The sequence below is a fragment of the Scyliorhinus torazame genome, chromosome 7 (assembly GCF_047496885.1).
Source record: "Scyliorhinus torazame isolate Kashiwa2021f chromosome 7, sScyTor2.1, whole genome shotgun sequence".
In the NCBI taxonomy this organism is placed as follows: Eukaryota; Metazoa; Chordata; class Chondrichthyes; order Carcharhiniformes; family Scyliorhinidae; genus Scyliorhinus; species Scyliorhinus torazame.
In genome coordinates, this window is record NC_092713.1 from 166,570,744 (window position 1) to 166,583,941 (window position 13,198).

The following is a 13,198-nucleotide window of genomic DNA, read 5'->3' on the forward strand; positions in this document are numbered from 1 at the left end:
AACAAATCCAACTCGGCCAATTACCGTCCATCAGTCCACTCTCAATCATCAGCAAAATGATGAAAGGATTCATCAACAATGCTATCAAGTTCTACTTGCTAAACAATAACCTGCTCACTGACGTTCAGTTTGGGTTCTGCCAAAGTCACTCAGCTCAACATGGACAAAAGAGCTGAACTCCAGAGGTGAGGCCAGAGTGACTGCCCTTGACATCGAGGCCGCATTTGACCAAGTTTGCCATCAAGGAACCTGAGCTAAACTGGTATCAATGGGAATCAGGGGGAAAACTCTCCGCTGGTCAGAGTCATTCCCAGCACAAAGAACATAGAACATACAACATACAGTGCAGAAGAAGGCCATTCAGCCCATTAATTCTGCACCGACCCACTTAAGCCCTCACTTCCACCCTATCCCCGTAACCCAATAACCCCTCCTGACCGTTTGGGACAATGAGGGCTATTCAGCATGGCCAATCCACATAATCTGCACGTATTTGGACTGCGTGAGGAAACCCACGCAGACATGGGGAGAACGTGCAGGCTCCTCACAGACAGTGACCCAGCGGGGAATCGAACCTGGGACCCTGGCGCTGTGAAGCAACAGTGCTAACCACTGTGCTACTGTGCTGCCCTGGAAGATGATTGTCGTGGTTGGAGGTCAATCCTCTCAGCTCGAGGACATCACTGCTGGAGTTGCTGAGGGTAGTGTCCTATACCAACCATCTTCAGCTGCTTCATCAATGACCTGCCTCCCAACATGTGGTCAGAAACGGGGATGTTCACTGACGACTTCACAATGTTCAGCACCATTCGCAACTCCTCAGATACCGAAGCAGTCCGTGTCCAAATGCAGCCAGACCGGGACAGTATCCACACTTGAGCTGACAAGTGGAAAGTAACATTGGCCCCACACAAGTGCCAGGCAATGACTCCTCCAACCAGAGGAAAGTTAAACATTGCTCCATGTCTTTCACTGGCATTGCCATTGCTAAATCCCCATTTTAAACATCCTGGGGTTGTCATTGACCAGAAACTGAACTGGTCGAGCCACCTAAAAACTGTGGCGACAAGAACAGGTCAGAGGTTAGGAATCCTGCGGTGAGTCACTCACCTCCTGACTCCTTGCCTGCCCACTATCTACAAGGTCCAAGTCAGGAGTGTAATGGAATACTCAGACTCAGGCACCCATTCCTGCCGGTCGGGGTACCGGTGGCTGGTGCAACCCATGTGGGCGCGTTCTCCTTGGGTGGGCTGCGTGATGCCTCGCCAGCAGGGTGGTGCCCGGCTTTCGGAGGGAGGGGGAGGTTGGGGATCGGGTGGGGGTGATGGGAGGGGTGGAGTAGGCCGGCAATGCTCTGCACAGCCATGGGCCATGGTGGGTGGTCGGTGGGGTGCGCAGTCAGATGGCTACACGCCTTGGCAATGGCAGCTGAAGGCACGGCCACCAATGGGGGAGTGATTATGATCAGGAAAGTACAAAAGGCCAGAATTAGAGGAGCGCAGATATCTCGGAGGGTTGTGGGGCTGGAGGAGATTCCAGAGATAGGGAGGGGCGAGGACATGGAGGGATTGGAAAACAAGGATGAGAATTTTTTAATCGAGACATTGCTTGTCCAGGAGCCAATGTGGGTGAGTGAGCACAGGGGGTGCTAGGGGAACGGGACTTGGTGTGAGTTCAGGCTGGGACAGCAGAGTTTTGGATGAGCTCATGTTTCCGGAGGGTAGGATGTGGGAGAGCAGCCAGGAGTGTATTGGAATACTCACGCCTAGAGGTAACAGAAACATGATGAGGGTTTCTGCAGTAGATGAGCTGAGACGGGTTAAATGTGAGCTCCAGGTTGTGAAGAGACTGGTTTAATGTCAGACTGTTACCAGGGAGAGGGATGGAGTCGCTAGTTAGTGAACAGAGTGTGGTAGTATGTGTTAGGGGTCATGTGGGACTGTGAAGCCGTGATGCTATTGGCTGACAGATCCCGGGTCCTGGTTGGCTGTTGACTCCTGGCTCCGCCCTGAAGGCGGAGTATAAGAACCCGAGCTTCTCCCCACCGCTCCATTCTGTTGCTGAACTGCTGGGGACAAGTCTCGCTTAATAAAGCCTCATCGACTTCATCTCTACTCGTCTCTCTCGTAAGTCATTGTGCGCTACAATTTATTAAACGAGCTTAAAGGACTATGGCGCTCTGGATCGCCCCGGAATGCCTGCGGATCAGCCCCCACGCAGCGAACTCGGCAGCAGTTTTTAAACACTGGCAAGCTTGTTTTGAAGGCTACCTCCGAACGGCCCCCGGCCGGATCACAGAAGACCAGAAAATGCAGGTCCTGCATTCGAGGGTAAGCCCGGAAATTTACCCTCTCATAGAAGACGCAGAGGATTTCCCGACGGCGCTCGCAGCACTGAAGGGCATCTACGTTCGCCCCGTGAACCAGGTCTACGCACGCTACCAACTCGCAACGAGACGGCAAAGTCCCAGAGAATCGTTAGAGGAATTCTACGCCGCGCTGCTAATTTTGGGACGGGGCTGCAGCTGCCCGCCGGTGAACGCGATTGAACACACGGACATGCTAATTCGCGATGCGTTTGTGGCAGGTATGAACTCTCCCCAAATCCGCCAAAGACTTTTAGAAAAAGAGTCGCTAGGACTCTCAGAGGCACGGGCCCTTGCAGCTTCCCTAGATGTGGCCTCGCAAAACGCCCGCGCCTACGGCCCCGACCGCGCGGCAGCCCCTTGGGCTCCGTGGACCCCCGTCGCGACAAACCCCACCCCCTCCCTCACAGGCTTGCGCGGTTAAAGCGCCAGATCATCCCGGGGGGGCCCGCTGCTACTTCTGCGGGCAAGCGAAACACCCCCGGCAGCGCTGCCCGGCCCGCGCAGCTATTTGCAAAAGCTGCGGCAAGAAGGGCCATTACGCGGCTGTGTGTCGGTCCCGGGGTGTCGCCGCAATCCCCGGAGAAGAACGAGCCCAGCGCACCCAAACGCTCCCCAACCCCCACAGCGCCCCATGGGTCCCGGCCACCACGAGGGGAGGATGGGCGCCGCCATCTTGTGACACCCCAGCCACGTGCGATTCATGGGGGCGGCCATTTTGTCCACCCCCAACCACGTGCGATCCATGGGGGCGGCCATTTTGTCCACCCCCGGCCGCGTGCGATTCATGGACGCCGCCGTCTTGGATGACAACAAAGGACCCCAGCATCGACGGCTCCACGTGGTCCGAAGAAGACGCCGCGACACTACTACCACGACTGGCTTCGGTGACACTGGATCAATCACGGCCCCGGACGCTCCAGACGACGACAACAATGGTGCTGATCAACGGACACGAGACACCATGCCTGATCGACCCCGGGAGCACCGAAAGTTTCACCCACCCCGACACGGTAAGACGCTGTTTTCTGACCATCCATCCAAGTACGCAAAAGATTTCCTTGGCTGCAGGATCCAACTCCATAGAGATCAAAGGGTTCTGCATCGCGAACCTAACGGTGCAAGGGAGGGAGTTTAAAAACTACAGGCTCTATGTCCTTCCCCAACTCTGCGCGCCCACATTACTGGGATTAGATTTCCAGTGTAACCTGCAGAGCCTAACATTTCAATTCGGGGGCCCAATACCCCCACTCACTGTCTGCGGCCTCGCAACTCTCAAGGTTGAACTGCCGTCCTTGTTTGCAAACCTCACCCCGGATTGCAAACCCGTCGCCACTAGGAGCAGACGGTACAGCGCCCAGGACCGGATATTTATTCGGTCTGAAGTCCAGCGGTTGCTGAAGGAAGGCATAATCCAGGCCAGCAATAGTCCCTGGAGAGCCCAGGTGGTAGTAGTAAAGACCGGGGAAAAGCAAAGGATGGTCATAGACGATAGCCAGACCATCAACAGGTACACACAGCTAGATGCGTACCCTCTCCCCCGCATATCCGACATGGTAAATCGGATTGCCCAGTATAAGGTTTTCTCCACCGTGGACCTCAAGTCCGCCTACCACCAGCTCCCCATCCGCCCAGGTGACCGCAAGTACACAGCCTTCGAGGCAGACGGGCGTCTATACCACTTCCTAAGGGTCCCATTTGGTGTCACAAACGGGGTCTCGGTCTTCCAACGGGAGATGGACCGAATGGTTGACCAGCACGGGTTGCAGGCCACGTTCCCGTATCTCGACAACGTAACCATCTGCGGCCACGATCAGCAGGACCACGACGCCAACCTCCAAAAATTCCTCCAGACCGCTAACGCCTTGAACCTCACATACAACGAGGAAAAGTGCGTTTTTAGCACAAACCGGCTGGCCATCCTGGGATACGTAGTGCGCAATGGGATAATAGGCCCCGACCCCAATCACATGCGCCCCCTCATGGAATTTCCCCTCCCCCACTGCTCCAAAGCTCTGAAACGTTGCCTGGGGTTCTTTTCATATTACGCCCAGTGGGTCCCCCAGTACGCAGACAAGGCCCGCCCGCTAATACAGACCACTACCTTCCCCCTGTCGACAGAGGCTCGCCAGGCCTTCAGCCGCATCAAAGCGGATATCGCAAAGGCCACGATGCGCGCCATCGACGAGTCCCTCCCCTTCCAGGTCGAGAGCGACGCCTCCGACGTAGCTCTGGCGGCCACCCTTAACCAAGCGGGCAGACCCGTGGCCTTTTTCTCCCGAACCCTCCACGCCTCAGAAATATGCCACTCCTCAGTGGAAAAGGAAGCCCAAGCCAGAGTGGAAACTGTGCGACATTGGGGGCATTACCTGGCCGGCAGGAGATTCACTCTCCTCACCGACCAACGGTCGGTAGCCTTCATGTTCGATAATGCACAGCGGGGCAAAATTAAAAATGACAAGATCTTAAGGTGGAGGATCGAGCTCTCCACCTTCAACTACGAGATCTTGTACCGTCCCGGAAAGCTGAACGAGCCGTCCGATGCCCTATCCCGCGGCACATGTGCCAACGCACAAATAGACCGTCTCCAAGCCCTCCACGAGGACCTCTGCCACCCGGGGGTCACTCGGTTCTACCATTTTATAAAGTGCCGCAACCTCCCCTACTCTGTGGAGGAGGTCCGTACAGTCACCAGGAATTGCCACATCTGCGCGGAGTGCAAACCGCACTTTTTCAGGCCGGATAGAGCGCACCTGATCAAGACTTCCCGCCCCTTTGAACGCCTCAGTCTGGATTTCAAAGGGCCCCTCCCCTCCACCGACCGCAACACATACTTCCTGAACGTGGTGGACGAGTACTCCCGTTTCCCCTTCGCCATCCCCTGCCCCGACATGACAGCGGCCACAGTCATTAAAGCCCTTAGCACCATATTCACACTGTTCGGTTGCCCCGCATATATCCATAGCGACAGGGGGTCCTCCTTCATGAGTGACGAGCTGCGCCAGTTCCTGCTCAGCAAGGGTATAGCCTCGAGCAGGACGACCAGCTACAACCCCCGGGGGAACGGGCAAGTAGAGAGGGAGAACGGCACGGTCTGGAAGACTGTCCTACTGGCCCTACGGTCCAGGGATCTCCCAGTTTCACGGTGGCAGGAGGTCCTCCCGGACGCTCTCCACTCCATCCGGTCGCTGCTGTGTACCACCACTAACCAAACGCCTCATGAGCGCCTCCTTGCCTTCCCCAGGAAGTCCTCCTCCGGAACGTCGCTGCCGACCTGGCTGGCGGCCCCAGGACCCATCTTGCTCCGGAAACATGTGCGGGCGCACAAGTCGGATCCGTTGGTCGAGAGGGTTCACCTCCTCCACGCGAACCCGCAGTACGCCTACGTGGAATACCCCGACGGCCGACAGGACACGGTCTCCCTGCGAGATCTGGCGCCCGCCGGCAACACGCACACCCCCCCCCGACACCGATCATCCCCTCCCTGCCACCGGCGCACCCCGCGACCGCCCCCTTCCCGGGAGGATCGGTCCTCCTCCCGTGTCCGCCCAGGAGTGAAACAGGAACAAACACCGAAACGCTCCCAGAGACGACAACGCCGGAACAAGCACCTGCACCACCACCGTGCTAAGGCGATCGACGAGGAAGACCAGACCGCCCGCTCAACTCGTGGCATCGGCGTGACACCAAGAATGTTGTTGGACTGTAACAAAAAAAATGTTTTCTCTTACTAATATTGTAAATAGTTTCACAAACCTTGTACACAGCCCAATGTAGGGCTAAAACTGTAATGACATGCCCGAAATTTTCCTCCCAGGACCAGCCTTGTAAACCCCTACCACCATGCGAACCACCACCCCGCCGGGTTCATTTTTAACAAGGGGTGAATGTGGTAGTATGTATTAGGGGTCATGTGGGACTGTGAAGCCGTGATGCTATTGGCTGACAGATCCCGGGTCCTGGTTGGCTGTTGACTCCTGGCTCCGCCCTGAAGGCGGAGTATAAGAACCCGAGCTTCTCCCCGCCGCTCCATTGCTGAACTGCTGGGGACAAGTCTCGCTTAATAAAGCCTCATCGACTTCATCTCTACTCGTCTCTCTCGTAAGTCATTGTGCGCTACACAGAGTTTGGAATAGGGACTGAAAACAATGGATTCAGTGTTCCCAATATTTAATTGGAGGAGGTTTCAGCTGATCCAGTGCTGGATGTCGGATAAGGGGTTGGAGTCGCCGATATGCAGGCTATGTCCTGATGCCGGCTTGGGAACGGTGGTGTTTTACAACCGGATATTCGGCACAAAACGGCCACGGATCCCCCGCTTGTCTGGGTGCCAGCCCGCCGGCAGCGTCGGGCACCCGGCTCTCGCTGCGGATCCGGCCCGGAGAATTGCTGTCTGTGGCCGCTCCTGCGCATGGCGGTGGCCTGCAGTGGCTGTGCCGTGCAACATGGCGACGGCCGCGCACAGACCCGACCTGCGTAATAGTGCCCCCCCCCTTTGGCCGGCTCGCTACCCCCAGACCAGCCCCCAACAGTGCCCCCAGGCCCTGCCAAAGTCCCCCTGCCCGCGGATCGGCTCTCCCCCGACTGTGGCGGTGCTCGACTGAGTCCGCAGCCGCCTCGCCAAATTCCGGTCGAATGATAGCACACGCGACCGACGCCATCGGGAACTCGGCCGGTCGGGGGCGGTGCATCGGGGGGAGGACCTCAGGCAACACCCTGTGGCCCTCGATACTGCGTACTCCTCGAGAATGCCGCTTTGGAGGGCGCGGAGCATCGCAAAAGCTGCGCCGCCCAGATTCCGGCAAAAAAGTTGGTTCTCCGGCCGAACGCGATTTTGCCCTCGGCCACCGGACAATCCCAAGTCAGATAATTTAGCAACAGTGGAGGGGTGGAAACAGGTCGGAGTGAGGTGGAGTTTAGTAAAAATATTTTTATTGGTATTTTCAAGAATTCTAAACAATTATATACATTACTGGTCGTGTTCATTTACTGGACAATACAGAGAGGTTTGTCTTTTCCTTCCCTTGAGCTTTCCTGTGTGCAGTCTGCCACCATCTGGCTCGACCTGCAGTCCTCCCCACCTCCCCCCCCGCCCACAGCCCGCCCCTCCCTGCTCCCCCTCCCACCCTCCCCCCCTTGTGACCTCTGTGGTAGTACCAGGTATTGCGGTACCTAAGAGGCTGATGACCATTGGTTAGACCCAGGACTCTACCATTGGCTGTTGTTATGTAGCTCCGCCCAGACAGGCGGAGTATAAGAAACGGTGAAGTCCCAGCAGCCTTCACTTTCTATACCGAAGCTGCTGGGGAACAAGTTCTAGTAGATTAAAGCCTTCAATTATGAAATCACTTTGTCTTGAGTGTAATTGATCGCGCATCAATTTAATCTACTAGACTTAAGCTGGAAGGATGGATCTCCGAATCAAACCGGAGTGCCTTCAACTCAGCCCCCATGCGGAGAACTCGGCTGCAATATTTAAACACTGGCTGGCGTGCTTTAAAGGCTACCTCGAGACTGCCGGAGGCACCCCCTCAGAAGGACAGAAAATGCATCTCCTGCACTCAAGGGTCAGCCCTGGGATCTACACCCTTATCGAGGAGGCAGAGGACTATGATGCCACGGTCGAACTGTTAGAAGGACATTATAGCCGCCCTGTAAATCATGTCTACACACGCCACCTGCTTGCAACTAGACGGCAAAGCCCCGGGGAATCGTTGGAAGATTTCTACCGGGCGCTACTGGTGCTGGGCCGAAACTGTGGCTGCCCGCAAGTTTCGGGGAGCAAGCACACGGAACTTTTAATTAGGGATGCTTTCGTAGCAGGTATGAGCTCCCCAGATATCCGCCGAAGACTCCTAGAAAAGGACACCCTGGGACTTAGAGAGGCATGGGCCCTGGCAGGGTGCATGAACATTGCCTACAAAAACGCGCAGTCCTATGCGCCCGACCGTGTGGCGGCCCCCTGGACTGCATGGCACCCTGCAGCGGCAGCCCCACAGATCTTCCCCCTGACCCCGCACGCCTGCGCTACGAGACGGTGTTTCTGCGGGCAGGCGAATCATCCCCGCCCGCGCTGCCCGGCCCGCACCGCCAACTGCAAAGGCAAGAAGGGCCACTTTGTGGGGGTCTTCCAGGCCCGCGCCGTGGCCGCGGTCTCCAGCGACACCAGACCGCCGCAGCAACCCCGCCTTCAGGCCCCGACCGGCCAGCGCTCACCGCCACCCCCCCTATCCTAGGGCCACGTGTGACCCACGGGCGTGGCCATCTTGCCCCCCGGACACCACGCTGGACGGGTGGGCGCCGCCATTTTGTTCATCCCCGCTGGCATCTTGTTCATCCCCGGACACCATGTGCGACCCATGGGTGACGCCATCTAGGATGGGGCCCCAGGCCCCCAGCACGGCTGACTACACGCTGCCCGATCAGAACTCGCAACTGCTTCATCTGGACTCGGTGGCACTGGACCAAAGTCGACCTCAGACACTCGCAACAGCTACAACGACGGTCTTCATCAACGGCCATGAGACATCTTGCCTGATTGACTCTGGGAGCATGGAAAGCTTTGTTCACCCCGACACGGTAAGGCGCTGTTCACTTGTAACCCACCCTGTAGACCAAAGGATCTCCCTGGCCTCTGGGTCACACTCGGTGGAGATAAAGGGGTTCTGCCAAGCGAACCTCACTGCCCAAGGCAGGAAATTCGACAATTTCCACCTGTATGTCCTGCCGCACCTCTGCGCGGCTACACTCCTGGGGCTGGACTTCCAATGCCATTTGCAAAGCCTGACCTTTAAATTTGGCGGCCCTATACCTCCCCTTACTGCCTGCGGCCTCGCGACCCTTAACGTCGACCCGCCTTCCCTGTTTGCGAACCTCACCCCGGATTGCAAATCCGTCGCCACCAGGAGCAGGCGGTACAGTGCCCAGGACCGGACCTTCATCAGGTCAGAGGTCCAAAGGCTACTGGGGGAAGGGGTCATCGAAGAGAGCAACAGTCCCTGGAGAGCTCAAGTAGTGGTGGTGAAGACCTGGGAGAAGCATAGGATGGTCATTGACTACAGTCAGACCATCAACAGGTTTACATAGCTGGACGCGTGCCCTCTCCCCCGTATAGCTGACCTGGTAAACAGGATCGCGCAATACAAGGTCTTTCCACGGTGGATCTCAAGTCCACCTACCACCAGCTACCCCTCCGTAATAGTGACCGCAAGTACACTGCCTTCGAAGCAGATGGGCGGCTCTATCAATTTTTAAGAGTTCCCTTTGGTGTCACTAATGGGGTCTCGGTCTTCCAGCGAGAGATGGACTGAATGGTTGACTGGTACGGCTTACGTGCAACGTTCCCGTATCTGGATAACGTCACCATCTGCGGCCATGACCAGCAGGACCACGGCACCAACCTCCGCAAATTTCTCCAGACCGCGAAAATCCTTAACTTAACATATAATAAGCATAAATGCGTGTTTAGCACCGACCGTCTAGCCATTCTAGGCTACGTAGTGCGAAATGGAGTTATAGGCCCCGACCCTGAGTGCATGCGCCCCCTTATGGAGTTCCCCCTCCCTCACTGCCCCAAGGCCCTGAAGCGCTGCCTCGGGTTTTTCAGCTATTACGCACAGTAGGTCCCCAACTACGCAGACAAAGCTCAACCCCTAATCCAGTCCACAACCTTCCCCCTGTCGACGGAGGCCCGCTAGGCCTTCAGCCGCATCAAAGAAGATCTTGCGGTGGAGGATAGAACTCTCCACCTTTAACTACGAGATCTTGTACCGTCCGGGAAAGCTAAACGAGTCCCCTGATGTCCTGTCCCGCGGCACTTGTGCCACTACACAAGTGGTCCGCCTCCGAGCCCTCCACGAGGACCTCTGCCACCCGGGGGTCACTCGTTTCTTCCACTTCATCAAGACCCGCAACCTGCCCTACTCCATCGAGGAGGTCAGGACAGTCACCAGGGACTGCCAAATCTGCGCAGAGTTTAAACCGCACTTCTACCGGACAGAGAGGGCGCACCTGATAAAGGCTTCCCGTCCCTTTGAACGCCTCAGCGTGGATTTCAAAGGCCCCCTCCCCTCCACCGACCGCAGCACGTATTTCCTGAATGTGATTGACGAGTACTCCCAGTTCCCATTCGCCATCCCCTGCCCGACATGACCGCAAACACCATCATCAAGGCCCTCCAGGGTATGTTTACATTGTTCGGTTTCCCCGCGTACATACACAGTGACAGGGGGTCCTCCTTTATGAGCGACGAACTGCGTCAATTCCTGCTCAGCAAGGGCATCACCTCGAGCAGGACGACCAGTTACAACCCTCGGGGAAAAGGGCAGGTAGAGAGGGAAAACAGAACAACCTGGAAGACTGTCCTACTGGCCCTACGGTCCAGGAATCCCCCAGTCTCCCGCTGGCAAGAAGTCCTCCCAAATGGCCCTCCACGCCATCCGGTCGCTGCTCTGTACAACCACAAATCAGACACCCCATGAATGTCTCCTTGTTTTCCCCAGGAAGTCCTTCTCCGGGACCTCGCTCCCAACCTGGCTAACGACACCCAGACCCATCCTGCTTCGGAAGCACTTGCGGGCGCCCAAGTCGGACCCGTTGGTAGAGAGGGTCCACCTGCTGCACGCTAACCCCCAGTACGCCTACGTAGCGTTCCCTGGCGGCTGGCAAGATACAGTCTCCCTTCGGGACCTGGCGCCCACCGGAACCTCACGCGCGCCCGAACCATTACCCGCCCCCCCCCACCCCCCACAGCAGTGGGAGGGGTCAGTACTCCCGCCGCTCCTGCCTAGGCCCACCCACCCACCGACGCCCCCTAAAGGCCCCCCCCCCCGTGTCAACCGTTTGCCCCAACATCGCCGCCTAGGGGTGACGAATCTACCAGGGAGGCCGAAACCACGCTCCCAGAGTCGCAACCACCGGGACCCCCACCAGAATCACCACCGAAGCCCAGACGCTCCAGAAGGACGACCAGGCCACCCGATCGACTGATTGCGTCGCTGTGACTTTAACTGTGAACGAACATTTTGTAAATATCCTCGACAGCACGGTACCTCCATACCTGATCATACCATGTTAAAGGCGACTGTTACCACTGGCCGCCACCCCCACCGGACTCTTTTTTATCAGGGGGTGAATGTGGTAGTACCAGGTATTGCGGTACCTAAGAGGCTGATGACCATTGGTTAGACCCAGGACTCTACCATTGGCTGTTGTTACGTAGCTCCGCCCTGACAGGTGGAGTATAAGAAACGGTGCCGCCCCAGCAGCCTTCACTTTCTGTACCGAAGCTGCTGGGGAACAAGTTCTAGTAGATTAAAGCCTTCAGTTATGAAATCAATTTATCTTGAGTGTAATTGATCGCGCATCAACCTCCCTGGCTGGTCTGGGGGGGGGTATTCCCCCCTTCTTCTCCCCCTCTCCCCCCTCTTTCTTTTCTCCCCCTGTCGGCTTCGGTCGTGTTTCCCCTGAGGCACGATCAATTTGATTGGAGAAGTTGAACCTAAACTGAGGCTTTATTAGTATCAGATGTGTGGCCTCCCACAGCAGCTGATGAAATGGCTGCAAGCTGGAGGCCACACATATTTATAACCCGGCTCCTGGGCGGAGCTAGCATGCAGGGGCCACAGGTGAACCTGAAGTGCAGGTTCTACCGTACAACCCTTAATATAGGAACACAGTGGTTTACCACATCCCCATTGGCTGGGGGGAGGCCGCCCCTCCCTCCCGCATTGTCTCTTTTGTGTCTCTCAAGCCCTTCCTTCTCTGAGGGTGACTGCCCTTGACATCGAGGCAGCATTTGACCGCGTTTGGCATCAAGGAACCTGAGCTAAACTGGAGTCAATGGGAATCAGGGATAAAATCCTCCGCTGGTCAGAGTCATACCCAGCACATAGAACACACAGTGCAGAAGGAGGCCATTCGGCCCATCAAGTCTGCACCGACCCACTTAATCCCTCACTTCCACCCTATCCTCATAACCCAATAACCCCTCCTGACCGTTTTGGACACTGAGGGCAATTTAGCGTGGCCAATCCACCTAATCTGTACGTCTTTGGACTGTGGGAGGAAACCGGAGCACCCGGAGGAAACCCACGCAGAGACGGGGAGAACGTGCAGACTCCACACAGACAGTGACCCAAGCCGGGAATCGAACCTGGGACCTGAAGCTATGAAGCCACTGTGCTAATTACTGTGTTACCGTGCCTCCCTATTGCCTCGGAGAAGGCTGTCCAAAACACAGCAAGTTTGGGATAAGCCCAGAACATGTGGGTGTGGTTGGCCGGGTCCCTCTGGCACCGCTCACATTTGTCCTCCATCTCTGGGAAGAACCTGCTCATTCGGGTTCTGGTCAGGTGTGCTCTGTGCACCACTTTGAGCTGCATGAGGCTGAGCCTTGCGCAGGAGTAGGTGGAGCTCACCCTGCTCAGTGCTTCGCTCCAGAGTACCCAACCCACTTCTGTCCCCAGTTTGTCCTCCCATTTCCATCCGGTCTCGTCCAGTGATGTTCGGGCTCTGTCCAGTAACTGTCCGTATATTTTCCCAGAGAGGCCCCGTTCTTTACTGTCAGTATTCATCAGGTCCTCTAATAATGTGGTCTCTGGGGCCCAGGCGCACCCGACTTGCTCTTTGTGGAGGAAGTGCTTTATTTGCAGGTGTCTCATTTCCTGTCCTGTCGGCAGTTCCCACTCCTCCGTCAGTTTGTTCAGTGTCGCTACTCTGTGCCTTATGTAAAAGTCCCAAACTGTCAGTGTGCCCCGTCCTGTCTCCATTTTGTATAGGTGGTGTCTGGCATGGCTGGGGGGAATTTGTGATTGTTGCAGATGGGGGCCATGG